General features: G+C 46.2%; 1 protein-coding gene and 1 long non-coding RNA gene across 2 annotated transcripts in view; one reads left to right on the forward strand and one right to left on the reverse strand.

Annotated features, from left to right (window-relative positions):
- Positions 1-19,035, reverse strand: part of EFL1 (elongation factor like GTPase 1) — a 67,297-nt gene that overhangs the window by 12,734 nt on the left and 35,528 nt on the right. The gene's annotated exons all lie outside the window — the stretch shown is intronic.
- LOC310693423 lies at positions 2,326-16,010 on the forward strand. Its single transcript, XR_014519162.1, has 3 exons — positions 2,326-3,701; positions 4,036-5,606; positions 15,486-16,010. It is a non-coding gene; the product is annotated as an uncharacterized lncRNA (long non-coding RNA).

Below are 19,035 nucleotides of genomic sequence, written 5' to 3' on the forward strand. Positions count from 1 at the left end.
CCCCAAGCCTGGCGCACCCGGTGGGACCTCCTGCCGGGTGCGCCAGGCTTGGGGCGGCAGCGGACTGCTAGCTTCTTGGTGCGCGCAAGCAGTCCGCTGCCGCCCCAAGCCTCGCGCACCCCCTGCCGGGTGCGCCAGGCTTGGGGCGGCAGCGGACTGCTTGCGCGCACCTAGAAGCTAGCAGTCCGCTGCCGCCCCAAGCCTGGCGCACCCGGTGGGACCTCCTGCCGGGTGCGCCAGGCTTGGGGCGGCAGCGGACTGCTTGCGCGCACCTAGAAGCTAGCAGTCCGCTGCCGCCCCAAGCCTGGCGCACCCGGTGGGACCTCCTGCCGGGTGCGCCAGGCTTGGGGCGGCAGCGGACTGCTAGCTTCTTGGTGCGCGCAAGCAGTCCGCTGCCGCCCCAAGCCTCGCGCACCCCCTGCCGGGTGCGCCAGGCTTGGGGCGGCAGCGGACTGCTTGCGCGCACCTAGAAGCTAGCAGTCCGCTGCCGCCCCAAGCCTGGCGCACCCGGTGGGACCTCCTGCGGGTGCGCCAGGCTTGGGGCGGCAGCGGACTGCTAGCTTCTAGGTGCGCGCAAGCAGTCCGCTGCCGCCCCAAGCCTCGCGCACCCCCTGCCGGGTGCGCCAGGCTTGGGGCGGCAGCGGACTGCTTGCGCGCACCTAGAAGCTAGCAGTCCGCTGCCGCCCCACGCCTGGCGCGCCCGGTGGGACCTCCTGCCGGGTGCGCCAGGCTTGGGGCGGCAGCGGACTGCTAGCTTCTAGGTGCGCGCAAGCAGTCCGCTGCCGCCCCAAGCCTCGCGCACCCGGTGGGACCTCCTGCCGGGTGCGCCAGGCTTGGGGCGGCAGCGGACTGCTTGCGCGCACCTAGAAGCTAGAAGTCCGCTGCCGCCCCAAGCCTGGCGCACCCGGTGGGACCTCCTGCCGGGTGCGCCAGGCTTGCAGACACTCGCCCGAAGCAGGGGGAGCCCTCCCGAGGGCTCCCCGTGCTTCGGGCGACAGGCTGCCGCCCCAAGCCTCGCGCACCCGGTGGGACCTCCTGCCGAGGGCGCGAGGCTTGCAGGCATTCGCCCCATAAGACGCACCCCCGATTTCCTCTTCATTTTTGGAGAGGAAAAAGTGCGTCTTATGGGGCGAAAAATACGGTACTTCCTGTAAAATATGGTTGCTTGCCTTTGATCATGTCTCTGTACAGTTTTACAAATCTCATTTTAAGAGTTTTAGTGTTGAATCGCTAATCCATAGTAGATGTAGATTTGCAGTTGCATATATAGAGGCTCGTGATGGTGGTGCAGCAGCAGTAAGCAATTGGCTTTGTGACCCGAGTCACTGGTATGTATCTCACTCCATCTTTATCAGCCTGTATTGTGCATTTCTAGATGGCCAGTGGTCCACTGGGTTCTGGGGAAACTTCCCCTTACCTGAAGCCTCGCCCATCCCTGGCCCTAGAATCAGTTCATCCAACCATTGTTAGCTGTGCGGCTGCTACATAAAATTCTGCATTCCTCTCCTTCCTTGGACAGCTGACCATACACAGGAAATTTTATGGTCTCATAGTGCCAAGGATACTGGAGCTTGATTCGAACACCTAGTGGCCAGGAACTTAGTAACCTACATTTAAGAGCAGTTCGAAAGCATGTCAAAGTGCAAGTAGATAAATAGGTACCACTCTGGCAGGAAGGTAAACGGCATTTCCGTGCGCTGCTCTGGTTTGCAGGAGCGGCTTAGTCATGCTGGCCACATGACCCGGAAGCTGTACGCCGGCTCCCTCGGCCACTAAAGCGCCGCAACCCCAGATTCGGCCACGACTGGACCTGATGGTCAGGGGTCCCTTTACCTTTACCTATTGTTTGAACGTGGAACTCAAGTCCTTTGTACATAAAGAAGGGATTATGATTATGCCACACTGGCAAGGCAAAAGGAAGTGCCTTTATTCCTGCATTGCAGGTGGCTGGACCCTCTCGGCGTCCCTTTCCAAGTCTACAATTCTTTGATGCTATGGAGTGGCTCTGCCTGATATTAATAGCAGGATCCCAGCTGCAGGATCCAGTTCTCACTTTTAAAAAAGCAAACAAGGGAGACTTCTGCCAGACGTCTATTGGCAAGGAGTTCCACAGGGCAGAGCCTACCACAGTAAAGATCTGGTTCCTGTTAAATGCCAACAAAATATCAGGGGTGTGGGAGACCCTCAAAATTGGTCCAATGTAGGTCCAATGTAGCTTTCTCGGCAAAGGAGTAACATGATTCCTGTAACCTGCCCCAGTGAACAGACTGGCAGACAGTTAGGGGAAAGGGGCTATGTGCATTATGGAGTTGGGGAGAAGGGTGCTGGAGGCAGATAGGGAGTGAAAAATTTTCCCCAAGAACTTCATGTGAATTTAGAAGAATAATCTGATTTTCTGCAACTGCAGTTGGGGACAAAAATCAGACAGTTAATGAATCTGAGATGAATCTCATCTCAGAGAGCTCACCTATCCTTGCCACACTCTTCATCTGATTCAGAAATATGCTGGAAGTAAAAGCAGTTTTCTAAATATTTCCTTGTGCTACAGATTAATAATCATATTTAATTTGTTCAAATAGACACACGTTATTAGGAGCGTCATCTGACAGCAAAACATACAGAATCCAGAACAGGGTTTCTCAGGTAACATTAATTCACTTTAGCAGTTGTGCCAATCAAGTACAGATGGCACAGATAAATTAGACATTTGAGTTTAGCCTGCCTGCTGTGGATACAAGAAGAGTTCCCCACTGTGGAATTTATAGGTTGTGGTTATTGCAAGAGGAATGTAGAATGAAAAACAAACAAACAAGTATTATGCACATTTGAAATCCTAGCTGCGTCACTGAGCAAGGCAGAAGCTAAGCATTGCCAGATCTTCCTCTGTCCCGTCATTCACCTATTTGTAATATGCTACGTGTCTGACAGTATCCTGGGATCGAGAGCCTACTTCTTTTAAAATGCTGTTTTGCAGTGCTCTTTGTTTGCTTTGAAGATTAATAGTTGGATGTGTGTGTGTGTGTGTGTGAAAGAGATCCCTATATATAGCTCATATATGTTCATTATTTATAGCCCACTGTTTAGTCAAAAAGGTTCTTACAGCAGTATATGAAAACCAGTATTAAGATGATCCCTACTCACAATTTACAAGGACATGACACACAAGGAAAAAGGAACGGGAGTGATAGAGGAAGGAAGGCAAAGCAAACTCAAGGACAAGTTATTAAGGTTATATACAGATTATATGTGTGTGTTCTCGAAGCTACGAACATGAGTTTGACCAAACTGCGGGAGGCAGTGGAAGACAGGAGTGCCTGGTGTGCTCTGGTCCATGGGGTCACGAAGAATCAGACACGACTAAACAACACACACAAAATCTACATTGCCCACTAGTAATATAGTCAACTTTTCTGTTTAAGAGTGATAGACAGAGAAAGGATTCCAGTGGCTTTGAAGGCAGGGGGGAATAATTCATTGGGCTTCCTCAACTCACACTGGGTCCCAAATGTGGATTTGGGATTCACACCTGTTCCCTTCCATGGTAGGTAAGACACTACATCCCACCTCTTGGGCAGCTGTCAATTTAACTGGTGCTAAAAATTAAGGCAGCCTTTAAGGCAGACAATTTGCACATAAAGGTATTTAAAAATTGTTGTCTTGGAGACTTTGTAATAGAAAGGTTAACCTGCTGTCCTCTAGCTGTTTTGAACTACAGTGGTGCCCCGCAAGACGAATGCCTCGCAAGACGGAAAACTCGCTAGACGAAAGAGTTTTCCGTTTTGGAGGTGCTTCGCAAAACGAATCTCCTATGGGCTTGCTTCACAAGACGAAAATGTCTTGCAAGTTCCTGTGGATTTCCTCCCCCCCCCCTTTTTCTAAGCCGCTAAGCCACTTATCAGCTGATCCGATAAGCCAATAAGCCGATAAAAGCCGCTAATAGTGCTAATCTGCTAATCTGTCAATGGGCTTGCTTCGCAAGACAAAAAAAACGCTAGACGAAGAGAATCACAGAACGGATTCTTTTCGTCTTGCGAGGCACCATTGTAAAGCTCATCACCCCCAGCCAGCATTAATACTTCTGAATTAGGAAAACAATCTGCTTTGCAGATTTAGAAATGAACAGGATCATGCTAAAATCTACATAAATAAAAATAACATTTCATTGGCTATCACACTATGTTAGCTACACTCTAGGATTGGCATACGTCCCAGACATACTGCAGTCGGAAGCATTGTCCGGGTGGAAATAGCTCTCATAGGACATAGGAAACAAGACTGATGATTGACAGCTTTGTTGCAAAAAGGGGAACATCATCTTCTCCCCGCAATCTGTCAGGAGCAAGTTGAGCCCTGGGCTCCAGTAACATCTATGTCTGCAAACACCCCTCAACTTTCTCCCACATGGCTTCCATTCACTCCAATGGGGAAAGAACAATGATACTGGCAAAATTTGGGGGCAGACTCCACTGAGAGGATCCCTATGTGGGTTCTTGCAATAAAGAGAGACTCACTCTCCTCCCTACATCATATTGACCCTTATTTTGGTAGTAAAAAATAAATAGCAAAAACCTCTCTTCTGCTAGCTCTCACATCAAAGGTACAACTAAATCCAGTACTCTCAGTTTCCATTATTGTAGCAATTGATTTAATTCTCAATATATAATGAAACACAAATGATCTATAGGCAAATGTCTGCCATTTAAGTGGAACACATTGCAGGAATGTTAAGTTTTAGGATAACACCCAGTGAAAATGCCTTACGTGCGTTCTTCACCCATTCATTATTCTTACTTGCAAAATTATGCAGTTAACCAATTAAAACTGAATTTACTAGGACTTGACTTTATTATTCCCAAAGCCTAGGGCCTTCTTTTTATAAACAGTTTCCACCAGTATACATTTTCTTCCAAATGAGTTTATAACAGTTATTGTCTTGCGCCGAAATCTCTATCAAATCTAAAATACCAGCAATAATTAGAAGGTACCAAGCTATTACCTACAAAAATGACATTTTTACCTGGAACTAAGCTGTTTTAAAATGCTGCGGAAATTAACCAAAGTGGAAATTGGAAAGGAACACACACTTCCAGGCCATCAAGCAATAGCATGAGCAGATACTAAAATGCCCTTTCCCAATGTTTAGATTAAAAAATCTTTGCCACCGTGGGTGTGCGAACAGATGGCATGAAACAGAACAATAGGAATGGCTCAAATATGCTTTGCCGTTATCATTCCAAGATGTTATTAATAAAGGCTCGTGTGTCATGCTTTCTAATTTTAACAGCAAGAGTTACTTCCAAAACAAGGTCTATTGACATGATTATCCTAGCCATAATTATTTTCAGCAATGACTTATTGTATCCTATTTAGGCTGAATCAGAGGCCTATTCACATTTTAAACGCAAGAATGTAAGAAGAGTCTGCTCATCCAGTCCAGCATTCTGTCTCACACTGGCCAAACGGATGCCTGGGCAAAACCGGCAGGCAGGATTCGAACACAAGAGCCCTCTCCTCTCCTGTGGTTTTCGGCTACTGATATTCAGAAGCACTGCTGCCTCCAACTGCAGAGGAAGAACGAAGCCATCGTGGCTACAAGCCCTTTCATGGTGAGAGAAGAAGGCCTCACACCTTCTTCTTTTAAAATAGTTTATTTGCCACGGCATATATTTCAAACCTTCTCATAATCTGAAAAACCATAAAATAACACATCATGTGCCCCAATCTCATTAAAAGGAAGGAATACATTATATCTGTAACAATTTGAAGGGTTAAAATGTGTACTTCAAAGTACAGTCGTACCTTGGTTCTTGAACACCTTGCGACTCAAACGTATTGGCTCCCGAACGTCACAAACCCGGAAGTGAGTGTTCCGGTTTGCGAACTTTTTTGGAAGCCGAACGTGCAACGCGGTTTCCAATCAAGTGCAGGAAGCTCCTGCAGCCAATTGGAAGCCGTGCCTTGGTTTTTTAATGTTTTCAGAAGTTGAATGGACTTCTGGAATGGATTCCGTTTGAGAACCAAGGTACAACTGTATTCCAAACTGTGCTACCCACCCCAAACACTCCTCCCCCATGTACCTCATTACCTGTGTGTTCAATAAAGTCGCCCCCTACTGCATAGAAGTTATTGTTTTTCTTTTGGCCTCTTGCTATCCGCAGTTTCTATGTTAGCTTTTCCAACAAAGCTGTCTGCCAGACTGCTTCATACCACTTATCCACGGTCAACAGTTGCAATGTTTTCCATTGCTATGGTCGTTCTTGCCACGGTCAATAAATAGGTTATAAGATCTTTATTTCTAATTCTTGGTGAGTCCCAACTGTACAAATTAAGCAGTGCCAATCCTGGGAACATAGGTACTGTCTGCATTTTAACCAAAGATACTGTATCTCTGCAAATACATTTTCCCAGAATTTTTCCATTTTTGAACACTCCCACCACATATGTCTGTATGTCCCAATAGTGAGACACTCCCTTGAACACATAGGAGAGCTGTTGGGTTTTATATAAGATAGACATCCAGGTGTTAAATACCAGCTATGTGCGATTTTGAGGGCTCTTTCTCTTGTCATTGCCAAAATAGATTTATACGGGACCTACAAGTTCTAGAAAGGCAGCAAGGTGCCTTTTATCAAGTCAGACCAATGGCCCATGTAGCGTTCCTATAAGCATGCTGGTCTAAGGCCATAAAGTCCTTTAAAACGCAAAGTCAGTAAATTTGGCCTTTGGACTTTGAACAGGTGCAACTGATGTAATGAGATCACAATTCTTTCTGTTATTTTATGATTTTTACACACTGCGTACTTCTTTCCATTGATAAGTTTTTGTAACCTTCCATGTGACAATTAGGTGAAGGGTAGGCTATAAAGAAAAATACAAAATAAATAAGTAAATAGACCACTGTTGTCTACACCTGCTCTGCCGCCTGGTCTTGCCATAGTCTTTTGATTGGTCCAATGCCAGCACCAGCAAGTCCTTGCAGGATGAATAAAGGTAGCTGGGAGACAGAAGTTCAGAGGGAGAGGAGGGAAGGAATGTCTTCCTCCTTTGAGGGTAAAGGGACAGAGGAGATATTGAAGGAAGTTAGAAAGTGAGAGAAAACGTTAACGTTTATTTATATATATCATTATTACTGATGATGAACAACTCTGAATAGAAAGGAATGGGATAAGAGAGGAAAGATGGTATGGGGGGGGGGATGTGAATGTAAAAGGACCAGGGAATGAAGATGAAAGAAACTGGCCATTTTGGGGTGAGGGAAATAAGGGACAAGTTGAGTGTAAAATGAGATTAAGAGAACAAGTCACAAGAGATTAGTAAAAATACTTTGAGAGGCATGCGAGCGGGGAAGAGATAATATATTTTAAAAAGTCTTCTCCATGCAAAGCCTCTAGATGAGCAAAAGTAGAGAACAAAACCAGAAAGTATCAAGTGAATAGGCCTTTTTTTTTTTCTTAAGTCTAAAAAAATGTGAAAGTCCAATGCACTCTGCACAAGTTGAGATTTACTGACGTTCTTAGAGGTGTCGGTCTTTAACATTCCCTTAGACAAAGTGCAGCGATAGGAGCTGATCCAGAGATTAGGTAGCTTTGTCTTCTTAAATCAAGAGGAAAACCTGCTCAAGTCTTCAAAAGGATAACTCATGTCCTCAGCAGGCTAGCAAGGAGTCCCTGCTGATACAGAACACACACAGACAGACGCACATGCAATGTCGTTATGTGAAATAGCCCCAAGGTAAACCGTGACCTCTTGTCCATTTAAGGGTAGAAAGATCAAAACGAGAGAGCCACTTGGGTGTAGTCTGAGGCCTCTCAAAAGAGGAGCTGAATTTCCAAGGCTGCCAAATGTTTTTTATTAGAGGTTTCCATGACAGAGTAAGGTACAGGTACTGGGACAGAGCGAACCATTCCCATGTAACTAAACAAAGTCAAAAAAAGCCCCCCCCCCAAACAAACCAGTAGTATTCACAATAACAGTCACATCTAGTGCAACCAGAAAACGATGGGACCCAAAGAGTACTCCATGCTGTCCAGAGATGGAAGGAAGACAAAGTCCCTACCAGAGAAGAATGGCAGATTAAGTTGATGGATTGTGCCGAAATGGCAAAAATGACTGGAAGAATCAGAAATCAGGAAGAACAAAATTTTAATAAGGAACGGGGGAAATTTATAATTTATCTTAAAAACCATTGTAAACAGCTAAAATTGTTAGTAGGATTGGAATAACACTTGTAATTTAATGGTGAATCTTGGACGTAATGGAGATGTAAAAGATCTGGATTATTATAAAAGATGCAGGAGGAAATGACTGACAATAGGACCCACAAAGGGGAGGAGGGAAGTCCAAGAGATTAATTGGAATCTTGTTTTTATTCTGTATGTTGGATATGTGATAGTAAAACTTTAACCTGAAAAACCAAATAAATAAATTTACATAGAAAAAAGAACAGCGTCTGTGAAAGAGGAGAGATTTCCTTTAGAAACTGCTTGATGCATTCTTAAAGGAAGCCCATTTCACGTCGAGGAAACCAGGTTTGAGGCAACATCTGACACTAACTGTGACCCCTACAGGCTCTCACCAACTTTTTTGTGAACATGGAACTGAATCCCCCCAGGAGGTTGTGGACTCTCCTTTCCTGGAGGTTTTTAAGCAGAGGCCGGATGGCCATCTGTCATGGATGCTTTCGCCGAGATTCCCGCATTGGTCCCTTCCAACTCTTACCATTCTATGATTATTACAAAGACATATAAAAATAAGAAAGGGAAAAGAGTAAGGTGAAGCGGAGAGCTATCTTGGGTGAGGAACTCGCTGCAAAGATCAAGAGAAGGGGCATGTTGTGGTTGTTAAGACTGAATATTAGATTATTATGATGGAGGAGAACTGGGCTGAGGTCCCCAGTCAGCCATGAGGCCTGTCAAAGTGAACTTGGGCCTCTCAGCCTCACAGGGTTGTTGTGAAGAATTGCTGGGGTACAGTGGGAAGAACCACATTCTCCATCCTGAATTTGGGGGGGGGGGAGGGGAGGGCAGGATACCAATGAAATAAATAATTGAAGACTGGGTCTTAAAATAAATTCAAGATGCAGTTGCCAAGAAGCGCTGTGCGTTTTTGAGAATATCATTGCGATTTTCTTTTACATCTCCCTTAAATCGCTACGGCAATGTTATGAACACAAGTCAAATATTGCTATTAATTTTTCATAAAGGACCTAAAACCGTTCGAGCCATGCATAATTAAAACTAAAACGGATCCTTTCCACAAGCTTACAATTTAGATGAGACCCAAGACATCTTAAGGAGAAAAAGGAAAGAAAGGTCAGTTAGGGAATAGTACGCTGCATTCTGTGTCCGCCCCCACCCCCACCGGCAGCCCTCTTTAAGCAAACAGATTACTATCTTTGGCATGTATATCTAGTTGTACACACCCCATTTACTGTTTATAATGGAGATATAGGAATCGCTGCATGAGATCCACCTCCCTATCACCTTGGAAGCCCCACCAAGGAGGCCAATATGGATTCAGGAAAGATGAAGATGAGACCCTCCGCTAGAGGTGAGCTGAACTTTCTCAGAAAACCATTTCTGAGAAAAGGGATTTTCCTCTCACCTCCCCTGAGAAAAGGGTCAACAGGATGAATGTTCTCCAAGTATTCCTCACCTCCCGGTTGCAGTTATCAGCCCCGGCCCGGCCACATCCCAGAATGTTAATCTACATCGTTGGCCGCAAAGTGGTTGCCAGCACAGCTGCTGGCTGCCGACACCACTTGAAGTGGCAGGAAAGAAATGACCAAAAAAAAACCCTTAGGAAAAAGGAAAATAACTCCACCCCAAAAAGTTGCTTGAGAATCACCACCACCATCATTTTATTATTTGTCCTCTGCCCATCTGACTGGGTTGCCCAACATACACAAAAGCATAATAAAGCCTTAAACATTTTGATTCCCCCTATACAGTGGTACCTCGGGTTAAGCACTTAATTCGTTCCAGAGGTCCGTTCTTAACCTGAAACTGTTCTTAACCTGAAGCACCACTTTAGCTAATGGGGCCTCCCTCTGCCGCCGCGCCGCCCGAGCACGATTTCTGTTCTTATCCTGAAGCAAAGTTCTTAACCCGAGGTACTATTTCTGGGTTAGCGGAGTCTGTAACCTGAAGCGTATGTTACCTGAAGCGTATGTAACCCGAGGTACCACTGTACAGTCATAGCTAGTTATGTTCAGTTCAGGTTACGTTTTTTCAGGTTGCATTCTGTGGCAACCCGGAAGTACTGGAAAGGGTGACTTCCAGGTTTCGCCGCTCGCGCATGCACAGACGCGCAAAATGACATCACACGCATGTGCAGCGAATTGTGACCCGCGAGTGCACAGACGCGGGTTGCGTTCCTTTCAGGTTCTGAATGGGGCTCCGGAAAGGATCCCGTTCGCAAACAGAGGTACCACTCTACAGGGCTGCCTTTAAATGTCTTCTAGATGTTGTATAGTTTCTTATCTCCTTGACATCGGGGGAGGGGGGATGTTCCACAGGGTGGGCACCACTACTGAGAAGGCATTCTTCCTTCCCCCTGGAGCTTCATTTCTCGCAGGAGAGAACCGCCAGAAGGCCCTTGGAGCTGGACCTCAATGTCGCGGTGACGCTCCTTCAGGTATGCATTTTTACTCCAGAATCTCTCTGCCACCTGGAGAAATTGGTTGAAAATGTGAACTGCCCTGTGATCTTTGGATGAAGGTAAAGGTAAAGGGACCCCTGACCATTAGGTCCAGTCTCTGGGGTTGCGGCGCTCATCTCGCTTTATTGGCTGAGGGAGCCGGCGTACAGCTTTCAGGTCATGTGGCCAGCATGACTAAGCCGCTTCTGGCGAACCAGAGCAGCGCACGGAAACGCTGTTTACCTTCCCGCCGGAGCGGTACCTATTTATCCTCTTGCACTTTGACGTGCTTTCAAACTGCTAGGTTGGCAGGAGCAGGGACCGAGCAACGGGAGCTCACCCCGTCACGGGGATTCGAACCGCCAACCTTCCGATTGGCAAATCCTAGGCTCTGTGGTTTAACCCACAGCGCCACCCGCGTCCCTTGGATGAAGGATGGCATACAAGTTTTAAAAAATAAGAATAATGTTCTCTGCCAATTTCTCAGCACGCAATTAAGGTGGGGAATCCTGAAAGGCCCATTGCCCTCTTCTGCCCTTCTTAATCGTGGCCTCATTTGCTAGGGTAAATTTGCTGCGGGCGATGCGAAATGTAGTCCAAAACATCTGGAGATGAGCCAGGCTGGCCAAGGCTGTGCAAGGGGCACCTCCGCCTTCCTCTTGCCCACGCAGCATGTGGCCCAAGCACCTCCTAGTGCTCACACAACCTTAATTTGTTTCACTGCCTCGCTGTCACCAAAGGCTCCTCTGAAGCCAGACGTGTCTGGCTAGTATTTCTGCTGACTCAACAGCGAGCTTTGCAAAAGGGGTGTCATGTGTCAGCCACAAGGAAACAGCAGCCAGGCAGCATCTCCTCCAAGACGGAGCAAAACACTGGAAGCCAGATGTCAGCTTCTTTCCCCCAAACAACAGAAAATTCGGTCGTTTGCTCCTCCATCTTTAAAGACTGCAAAAAGCCCAGATTGCCCATCTGTCACTCGCCTTAAAAGTTATCACCGTGACAGAGCCATTTTAAAACACAACTTCAGGTTGTGCTGTAACGTTGCTAACCTAGCAGACACCACAGCCTTTTAAATGAAGACAAAGAACAGTGGAAAGCGTATGTAAAGATAATGCATCAACTCACTTTTCTCCCCAGTTCCCTTCCAGGAATGCTCTAGAGGAGAACATATTTAATAAAAAATTAACCATGAGATGCAATCTACAGAGGGACCAGCTGTAAAAGTCACTTACTGTGGGTTCATTTTTACTCCAGAACCAGAGCTGCCGGCAGCTGTTTGTACTCACTAAGAGATAACAGCATTCAAAAGCACCCCACTCTGGGTTATTTTCATAGGATCATAGAATTGTAGAGTTGGAAGGGACACCAAGGGTAATCTAGTCCAACCCCCTGCAGTGCAGGAATCTTAGCTAAAGCATCCATGACAGATGGCCACCCAACCTCTGCTTAAAAACCTCCAAGGAAGGAGAGTCCACAACCTCCTGAGGGAGTCCGTTCCACTGTCAAACAGCTCTTACTGTCAAAGTTCTTCCTGATATTTAGTCAGAATCTCCTTTCTTGTAACCTGAAGCCATAGGTACAAGTCCTACCCTCCAGAGCAGGAGAAAATGAGCTTGTTACCTCTTCCAAGTGACAGCCCTTGAGATATCTGAAGATGGCTATCTTATCTTATGAGGAACTGGGTAGTGTTGTGGGTAAAACCACAGAGCCTAGGACTTGCTGATCAGAAGGTCGGTGGTTTGAATCCCCGCGACGGCGTGAGCTCCCGTTGCTCGGTCCCTGTTCCTGCAAACCTAGCAGTTCGAAAGCATGACGTGCAAGTAGATAAATAGGTACCACTCGGGCGGGAAGGTAAACGGCGTTTCCGTGCGCTGCTCTGGTTTGCCTGAAGCTGCTTAATCATGCTGGCCACATGACCCTGGAAGCTGTACGCCGACTCCCTCAGCCAATAAAGTGAGATGAGCGCCGCAACCCCAGAGTCGGCCACGACTGGATCTAATGGGCAAGGGTCCCTTTACCTTTACCTATCGTATCTTATAACCAGCTCCTTCAACCTTTCCTCATAAGGTTTGGTTTCCAGAACCTTGATCATCTTAGTTGCCATCCTCTGCACATGTTCCAGCTTGTCAACATCCTTCTTAAACTGTCATGCTCAGAATCGGACACAGTATTCCAAGCGTGGTCTCACCAAAGCAGAACAGAGTGGTACTATTACTTCCCTTGACACTATACTTTTGTTGATGCAGCCTAGAATAGCATTAGCTTTTTTCTCAGGCTTACTTTGAACAAATTCCTGTCCCCTGCAGATATCGTTAGACTCCAAACCCTATCACCCCCGACCACTGGTCAGGGTTGATGGGAGTTAGGCATCCAACAGCACTGAAATCCCTTCATCTCAACCATGAGCTCTAAGAAAGATACTGAGGGGGTTTTTTGTACATGCAGTTCTTTTTCATTTGTTAATATATATTTGAAAATGAAAATAATTTTTAAAAATACCAATGGGTTGATATAGTTTAATATATTAAAAATCAAACTTCACTGCTGCATAACCTAATGCACTTCTTTGCTTTATAGCAGCTGGGTTTCCACAATATTTGGAGTGCATAGGGGAGGCTTACAGTTTAAAACATGAAAATGCTGGCGCAGCTCTTATCACCAGATCTGCCAATACATAAATATGCCAGAGCAGATCAATATTTTTAAATGAATATGCGGGAGAAGTGATCACACAAGCCATTATTGGACTTACAAATGTCACAGGGTTCCAGAATTCTGATTCCAAAGATCTAAATAGACACTATATACAAACAAACTGTCCCTCTTAAGAGCTTAACTGCCTGAGATGAGCCAAGCCCAAACAACCTGATTGGTGACATCAGAGCAGCTCAACCAATGAGAAGCTAGGCAAGGAGAAAACCAAGCCATCCATCAGAAGTGAGTTTCAATGACAAGGGCCCACTACTAGCACAGAATTAAGTTCTATAACACAATGGAATGTGCTTGCAAGTAAAAGTGCATGCCATGGGTGGGTGGCTAACCCATGGACCTCCAGATGTTGTTAGACTCCAACTCCCATCATCCCCAGGCAGTATAGCCAGTGGTCAGGGACAATGGGAGCTATAATCCAACATCTGGAGGGCTACCGGTTGGCCACCCCTGGTGTACAGAATTTACCGTATTTTTCGCACCATAGGGCGCACCCAGTTTTTAGGGGGGGAATTCAAGAAAAAAAATATCCCCCCCCCGCAGCCCCAAAGAGCAGCGTACAGGCTGCACACAGCCTCTCCCTGCCGGAGGGGTTGCGTGCAGCTATGGAACAAGCCAAGGCAGCGAGCGGGATGGATTCCGCTCGCTGTTTTGGCTTCCCCTTTAGCCCCGTGCAGCCTCTCCTTGGCAGAGGGGTTGCGCGCAGCTATGGATCAAGCCAAGGCAGCGAGCGGGATGGATTCCGCTCGCTGTTTTGGCTTCCCCTTTAGCCCTGTGCAGCCTCTCCTTGGCGGAGGGGTTGCGCAGGGCTTTCCTGGCTTTACTGGGAGGTGGGGGGATTCCCTCACCTCTCCCAAAAGCCCGCAGAAGCCGTGCAACCCCTTTAAAGAGATCGCAGCTTCTCCTGGCTTTTCTGGGAGGTGGGAGAAGGGACTGATGCCGCCAGTCAGTCCCTTCTCCCTCCTGTGGAAAAGCCCGCAAGAGCGCACGGAGCTTGTGTGCGGCTCTTGGGGGCTTTTCCCGCCTGCCTCCCCCCCTGCATTCATTCCATAGGACGCACACACATTTCCCCTTGCTTTTTAGGAGGGGAAAAGTGCGTCCTATGGTGCGAAAAATACGGCACTTTCTACATCTCTGAACCTATCAGTGCCCCTTTCAACCTCGTGAAATCCAGCGAAGCATCCAAGTTGCCTGGACTCTGTTGACACCAAGCACAGCAACCATTCCCAACAACAGAAACACACCTCTTCTTTCATTTGCTCTATCAAAAGTTCACAGAATCAAACAAAGCCAGCTTTCTGACTCACACCCAGTCTAAAGTGATAATAAAAAAAACACTTTTGCCATTTCACAACCATGAAGCAAGCAAAACAGAAATACCTTGTTTTAATAGTTTTATTGCAGTTTATATTAAAAAGGATACCACACAAAATTTTATCAGTTAAGAAAGAATAAATACTAAATGCAAATTGGTTGGAACTGATGGTTTGGAAGAAAACGATGGGTGGAAGTAACCATAGTTTACCTGATTCATACACCGATGTAAACTTTGGTTGTAGTGAACCAGTGAGTGAGTGAATCAGGAAAGTGAGGCAGGCCAAAGAAGGGCATGGGTGAGAGAAGGGCTTGTGAGCAGGTCAAAACTGTTGGGCACCTGCCCAGGTCCAGACCTGAGGAGGGTGCCAAATGTTTCCTAACAGCCGCAGCACAGACCTGACACTGCCAATGACGAAGCCATGGTACCAGCCAGGAAACAAACAAATGTTCTTGCTTTTTTTGTAAATGCTGAATTTAATCAGAAAGTGCAGCTAAGAAGCAAAATAAGGATTGAGAGTTCAGAAAAGGAGCATTACGTTTTCAGTCTTAAAAGCCACAATTCACCAGAATCCCTCTGTCCCTCACCTGTAAAAATATACAAAACTGATTTACCTAATAAAAGAGGCTGCAGAAAGCACTTGCAGCATCACTACATCAGTAGTTTATTTCTACTGTGCATTATTATATTGTGGTAGAAAATTTCTGAAGGATAGTGTGTCTTAGCTTGAACCAATCCATTTTTTTATATATAAAAAAGTTATATTGGTGGTTGTTTTCTAACACTTTTGCCCCATTTTCTTCCTTCTCTTTTTTTTTTAAAGAAAGGAAGTATGGATGAGAAGAAGAAAAAACCTAAAATGTGGTGCTTGAAGCCTATGTTCTGCACTCTTATTGCCTCCTACTTTTGATGTATCTGCCTGGCTTGCTCTCCAACTGTATGATCAAAGTCAGACCATGCCCTGGGGAGGCAGTATCCAGCTACATCATGCCACTGAAATGCTTGTGGCAAGCACACTCACGCCAAAGAGGACGACAGCTTTTCAAAACACTGCCTGCTGCCAGCAGCTTCCTCTAAACGGTGTGATGAGGCCAAAACCACATAATCTCTGAGGTCACTCCAGCCTTTGGGACTTAGGTTAACGAGGAAAACCAAGTGCCATACAGTCTGCGGGCTTCTAGATTAGGCTTCTGCAGGCTTATTTTAAAGCTGACATGGTTAAAAACGAAGCATGTGCATGAATGGTGGACACAAATGCATGTGTGCAGATGTTTCCAAATTGCAGATCCAGGGCAGGGGATGAGCTGCACGGGCAGAGAAAGTCCTTGATGCCATTTGGACCCTCCTATTGCAGTCAGAAGGGACACGGGTGGCACTGTGGGTTAAACCACAGAGCCTAGGACTTGCCAATCAGGTCGACGGTTCGAATCCCCGTGACGGGGTGAGCTCCCGTTGCTTGGTCCCTGCTCCTGCAAACCTAGCAGTTTGAAAGCACATCAAAGTGCAAGTAGATAAATAAGTACCCCTCCGGCGGGAAGGTAAACGGCATTTCCGTGCACTGCTCTGGTTCGCCAGAAGCAGCTTAGTCATGTTGGCCACATGACCTGGAAGCTGTACGCCGGCTCCCTCGGCCAATAAAGCGAGATGAGCACCGCAACCCCAGAGTCGGCCACGACTGGACCTAATGGTCAGGGGTCCCTTTACCTTTATTGTAGTCAGAACATTTCCTGAACATTCCACTAAGGGTTGAAGCCACTGGGAATATCCCAGAAGGCTGATGGGCTCCCACAGTTTACCCTTTGCAGAGCCACACTTCCCAGCTCCCTTAAACTACAGTTCCCAGGATTCTCTGGGGCAAGCCATATGCACTGAATGTGATTTAAAAGTATGGTCTGGGTGTGACCATCCTATCTTCCTTTTGTCAATGTCAACCAGGTAGAATGTTACATTTGCATCAAGTTTAATGCTAATCATGGTTGATTTTAAACCAGAGCTTGAATCTAACCCAGAAACCCTGAATCAGCTGGTTTACAAATTCTGAATACCTTGGTGCAGGCATGAGCAATATGCTGAAAAGGAAATAGTGGAGGGGGGTCTGTGCTGAGGGGGCAGGGAATGGACAGTGTGAGCATGCAAGGAATCCCTTCTCTCCTAACAATGGTTCAATTATCAGGAAAATGGTACATCTGCACTAGGCCTTAGAGGTTTTATACAGCTGCTCACATGGATTTTCTTATGAAAGTCAGCAGCCCAAAACCTGTGTAGATCGTTTTCTGCACAAAAGGATTTTTGCACATGTTATAAAGCCAGAATTTATTCCCCTTTCAATATTTGTTGGGATTAGTTATCCTTCCTGACAAATATGCAGCAATGCTCAAGACACATAGACATATGTTCACGGGAAGACTAAAATTACTTACAGCAATCCTGAAAGCTAGGCCCGTTTTAACATCTCTACGTTACAAACAGGGATGGGAGCAAGACCCACAAGTTTGAGATCTGAAAGAGGGAATTCCAGTTCTCAAGCACTGGCCTGTACCTGCTTTCTTAAGCCGTTATTCGTGTGTTTTGTTTTATAATTACCTTTGTAAACCGCTTTAATATATTGTTGTGAAAGTGGTATATAAATATTTTGAAATGCATAAACTAAGGCATGGGAGCGCACGGACTTTTGTCAGGACTGCAGCCTGTAGAAAGCTGAGGTTTAAGCCCTGTCCCACCTGCATTTGCTATGGAAGGGATACTCTCTTCTCACTGGCAGCACTGTGTGAGTGACATGTACAGTGGGATGTACCACGACAAGTAGGGTACCCGTTTCTGGCGGCCCCTCTACATAAAAGCCTCCTTACAAGTTATAAAAACTGCACATCTGGGAGAGATGTCCCACTCTGATTCACTTCCTGCTGTACTCCTTGTATGTATAGAGAGTTTTGTGGGGTTCCCCCCAATCTATATGCTCTCCCCACCTGCAGCCTAAAGTATTACTATTCATTCTAGCAGGTGACAACAGGAATGGTGGAAGTGACTCAGGTTTCTGTCCCCTGCCCACTGCAATTGGTAGCACACTCAAAACCACTCAGAGAAATGAACACAACTATGATTTATTCAGGATGATTTACCCAGTGTTTTCATTTTGATTTTATATATTGTGATCTTTTTTATGAACTGCCCTGAGACCTCCAAGTGTGGGGCGGTATATCAATTCAATATTTTTTTTTAAAAAAAACTAAAAAACCCTGATTCTTTCTACCAAATCACAGAAAGGTGCAAAACGCACTAAAATAGAACAACTGCCATCGCAGTAACTGAGTGTAACAGAGAACTTTACATGGCAAATCTAGTTATCACAGCAGTTTCAAATCCCAGCCTTCTAATGAGAAACTTGCACATACCTACTACAGATGCCAGCAGGGGGTGGGGGTGTAGGGATGGGAGCCAGGTACAATTTTCTGGTCCTCAGAGGGCTAAACTGGCTGGGGGGGTCCCTGCCAGGGACCAACTGGTTTTTTGTTTGAGTTTATAACTTTATTCTAACAAACTCCTAGCTTGGGCCTCAGACGAGCTCTGCATGGGCCTAGATGCCAGTACTGTAAGTGTTGGCACTAAACTGGTGACAATTTGGGCTGGTTTTCAACACTGTGATATATCACCAACTAAACATCGTGATGGGGATGCGGGTGGCGCTGTGGTCTAAACCACAGAGCCTAGGGCTTGCTGATCAGAAGGTCGGCGGTTCAAATCCCCACAACGGGGTGAGCTCCCATCGTTCGGTCCCTGCTCCTGCCAGCCTAGCAGTTCGAAAGCATGTCAAAGTGCAAGTAGATAAATAGGTACCACTCCGGCAGGAAGGTAAATAGCATTTCCGTGTGCTGCTCTAGTTTCGCCAGAAGCGGCTTAGTCATGCTGGCTACATGACCCAGAAGCTGTCTGCGGACAAACGCCGGCTCCCTCGGCCAGTAAAGCGAGATGAGCGCCGCAACCCCAGAGTCGTCCACAACTGGACTTAATGATCAGGGGTCCCTTTACCTTTACAACAGCGTGATATACCAAAATATAACCATGTCTGAAATAAGGATGGAGCTATGAGAAGGCATTGGCTGGCTTCACAGTTTTTCCTGTATCACGATTCTTGCATAGCACACACAGGTTTAGATGCACATAGAGAAACATATCTGTTGAAATAAACATACATCTCACCATAGTGGGGAAAACTGTAACCAAGTGAGCTATGCTCCTGCTCAGTCTGCTGTCTTGGAGCTAAGCCTACCTGCTCTTCCTTCTTATGGTTCTTATCTTTAAAACAAACTTTGACTGGGCACCCCATTCAAAATAGAGGACATCTTCAAACAGAAAGGCTGTCCTACCTCAAATAC

This window comes from Podarcis liolepis, assembly GCF_965112155.1.
Source record: "Podarcis liolepis genome assembly, chromosome: 14".
NCBI classification, from domain to species: Eukaryota; Metazoa; Chordata; class Lepidosauria; order Squamata; family Lacertidae; genus Podarcis; species Podarcis liolepis.